Here is a 4,038-nt window from a genome sequence, read left to right as displayed (position 1 = left end):
CTCCCTCTCTCCTTCCTTCCCTCTTTCCCTCCCTCCCTCTTTTCTCCTTTCTTCTTCCCTCCCTCCTTCCCTCCTTTCTTCCTCCCTCCCCCTCTCTCTCCCTCCCTCCCTCCCTCCTTTCTTCCTCCCTCCCTTTCTCTTTTCCATTTATCCATTCAAGCAATTTAATGCCCATGCACTTCTCACTCTAGACAGTGCTGAAATGTGTAAATCAGAATTGCAATCTGCTACCTAACACGAGCCTAGCCTTTAGGCAGCTCCTGCCATTGCTAACGGTTTGTATCTTTTCTATTGATCATTTATATCACACAAAATTTCCATGTCACTCTTCAACCTGCTCTTCCCCCCTTTCTTCAGAGCATATGCGTTTTTTTTAGAGAGAGCAGACACATAAAAGGCTGGGAAGACCTGGACTATTGGAAGGTAGTTCTCAAGAAAAGGCGAGGAAAGTACTAGTGAAGGAATGTTGGGTGGCCTAAGACTAGTTTTTATCCCCAGCACAGTGCCAGGTTGTTCCTGACTCTAGCAATCGCCCCCTTCCTGATCAGTGCTGGCGGATGGACACCCTGTGGGTTCTGCTTCTTGGGTTACCATGCCCAGTTTCCTTCTTCTTAGAGATCAAGGCAGGTGGACAAGCCCCCCCCCCCCCGCCAACAGTCTGAGTCTCTCAGGTTCAGCCATTGAGTTATAAGCCACTCACTGTGAATGTTAGAGGGTGGAGTTGAGGGAGGCGTTGCTTAGCAACAGCATCCACAGAGAGTTCGAGGGTTCCATTGAAGTGAGCCCTCAGGAAGTGAGTGAGCCCACTCTCTTCCACGGAAGCCAATTTGTTCTCCAGCCCCATTAATGGAGGCCATTTTAGGATATAGGGGAGGACAGTCTGCCAGGCTCTCAGCCTGTCGGATGGCATTGGGAGTAATGGACTCATCTGAAGCCTGCGATTTCTGCAGGGTCTGGAACTCAGGAGTGTGGGCAGAGCAGAATGACCTTAGAAGAGGCGGCTTTCTGAAGGAACTGAGGCTACAGGGCCTGAATGGGAACCATTTGCAAAGTCTCTAAAGTTACTGTGCCTCTAGTTCTAGTGACCCTAGAGTCGGGAGAACTTACTGCTAATAACAGTATAGCATTTGGCAAGTTATTCCTCAATCGGGAGCCACATTTCCTTCAGCTTTAAAAGAGATTTCACAGGTGATTTCTAAGGCCTCTCCTTGTCTGGGCACCTAGCTTTCCATCCACTCTTTATTAACTCATAACTAGTTCAGGTATGAAACTGTGAACAGAGCTAGACTCAGTGCTCAGGAGAGCGCTGGCTAGCCTGTCACCGCCCCCCTTTTACAAGATCTGTTTTTATGTGTATGAGTGTTTGCCTATGTGTATATATGTGCGTCCCATGTGTGCCTGTTGCCCTCGGAGTCCAGGAGAAGGCATCAGACCCCCTGGAAACAGATTTACAAATGACTGTAACTCAACACGTGTGTGCTGGGAAGCAAACCCAGGTCCTTCACTAGGGGAGCAGGCGGTCTTAACCGCTGGTAGTCTCTCGAGTACCTTTGGCTTTCTCTTTTATTTCTTGGGGTCTTCACGTTGGGGAGGAGTCATGAGAGAGGAACTGGTGGCTGCACTGGGGAGAGAGAGCACTGGTTTCTGAGACAGCCAAAGAAGATATCTCTTGGCAGTAAGATTAAATCTTTTTCCTTCCAATTACTGTGTTTTGTTTACTAGTAGAAATTTTAATATTTACTTACATAGGATTTATGGCTTTTAAAGTAATTTTTAAAGTTTTGATAACATAATATCACATCATTTATCCTTTCCCTTCTTCCTTCCAAACTCTCCCATGCAGACACCTCTTTGCCTTCTTTCAAATTCATGGCCTTTTTTTTTCTTTAATTGTTGTTACATAAATGTATAATTGTAACTTGCATATAAGTACATTGTTACTTATATGTATGTGCTTTCAGGGCTGACCCATTTGGTATTGGATAACACACTGGTGTGCTCTTCTCTGAGAAAGATTATTTCTCCTGCTATCAGCACTCCTAAATTGCCTGCAGAGTTTTGTGTAGGACTGAGGTCTCCTGGGCTTTCCACCACCTTGTGAACATTTATTAGTGTCCTCCTTGTTCCGTTGGTCATGTGTAGGCTGCTGTTTGTTGGTGAGACTTCAATGGTATAACTTCTAACATTGAAACACAGTCTCACAGGAACTCCCAATTCCTCTGGCTCTTGCAATCTTTCTGCCCTCTGTTCCATAATGATCCCTAACCCTTAGGTGCAGGTGCTGAAGTATAGATGTATCTGCTGATCCTGGGCTTTACAACTCTACATTTTGATGAGCTTGGCATTTCTTTAATGGTCTCTATCTGTTGCAAAAAGAAGATTTCTTGATGAAGGGTGAGATTACACTTTTCTGTGGGTACAAGGACAAATATTTAGACTGTAGTTAAAAATTATGCTAGTTTAGTAATATAGTGGTTGCAGTTTCTCCTCCAAGATCTATGACTTCATTAGCTCTGGGTAGTTGACTAGGTTTCCAGAACCTGTCATGATCCCCCTATTGTTGAATGGATTTTAAGCCTAATTAGAGAACAGTTGGACACTGCCAAGGTATGTATGCTTCTGGTGCACCCTCAGGGTTAATGTGCCATGTTGTTTGTTGCTGTGGTTCATAATTCTCATAACTGGGTAGGACTATTGGTTGCTTCTATCCATTGGAACCTTGCATGCTCCTTCCTGGTTGAGTTGATATGCATAATCTACAGATTGTGCAGCCAGAACTATCGATATTAGTGCTTAGTAAATAATCAGAGCTATATAAGTCTTTGATGATAACTAGTCTTGAGAGTTTTTTTTTTGATAACAATTAATCCTGAGAAGAATTGTTTTGTGACCCTCATTCTACAGATGGAAGCAACTAAGGAAGAGGGGCGAAGAAGTTGCCTGAGATCACCTGGTCAGCCTACCCTCTCTTCCTGCAGGTTAAACACTCAATGGAAGATCAAATCACACAGTCCTCGTGAGTTTCTAAACTTAGTCCTTCTAAAGCCCCCTTCTCACCACTCTCCAGCCTCCTCACTGCAGCTCCCACCAAAGAGCAGCAGAACAAGCATGGCCTTTGGAAGTGCAAACAGCTCCCTCCAAAACATTAAAAGCACTTTCTGCACTGAGCAAACAAAATGCTTGAAGTCCCAATTTCTGTAAATGGCTTCATCAGTGTAAGGGCCAAGTCAAAGAATTGAGTCCTATCTTCTATCCCTTCAACATTTTTAAAAACAGTGTTAACATGACTGGTCGCTTAGTTGTAAATCTTCTCAGAACCTTTTAGAAAGATGACAGAAGGCAAGTGATGAATAGCTGGAGTGTGTTTTATGTTTCAGCCTCTGCTCTTTGGTTCTTTATCTGCACTTTAGAGACAGAGCACTTTCTATCTCAGTGTCTATTAGGGACCAAGCTTTGAGTAATTGCCCCAATTACAAGTCCATTTTACAGATAAGCAAATGGGGCTTCAGTGGGCAAGACTGATTGACCCAGGTTCTTACCCAGACCCAATTGCTGTAGCTCCTAACCATCATCCTAGTCCTAAACATCTTCCTCTCTTAGCTAGCTGCTGAACTTTGTGTGGGCTGGTTTGCTTTTGGTTTTGTTTTTATGTATTGTTGTTTGGTTGGTTTGTGTGATACAAGGTCTTTCTATGTAGACCAGGCTGTTCTGGAATTCACCTGCCTCTACCTCCAGAGTACAGAATCTACTATGCCTGACTTAAAATAAATTATGGAACACTTCATGGGTGATGGAGGTGGGTCTTGTATCTTATCTGTTGCTTTCAGTGGTTAACTAATAAAGAAAACTGCTTGGCCTGATAGGACAGAAAATTAGGTAGGCCGAGTAAACAGAACAGAATGCTGGGAGAAAGAAGCCGAGTCAGGCAGTCGCCATGATTCTCCCACTCCAGACAGACGCAGGTTAAGATCTTGCCTGGTAAGCCAGCTTGTGGTGTTACACAGATGATTAGAAATGGGTTAGATCAATATGTAGGAG

This window comes from Microtus ochrogaster, unplaced genomic scaffold (genome assembly GCF_000317375.1).
Source record: "Microtus ochrogaster isolate Prairie Vole_2 unplaced genomic scaffold, MicOch1.0 UNK1, whole genome shotgun sequence".
Classification (NCBI taxonomy): Eukaryota; Metazoa; Chordata; class Mammalia; order Rodentia; family Cricetidae; genus Microtus; species Microtus ochrogaster.
Note: the sequence above shows the minus strand (reverse complement) of the source record.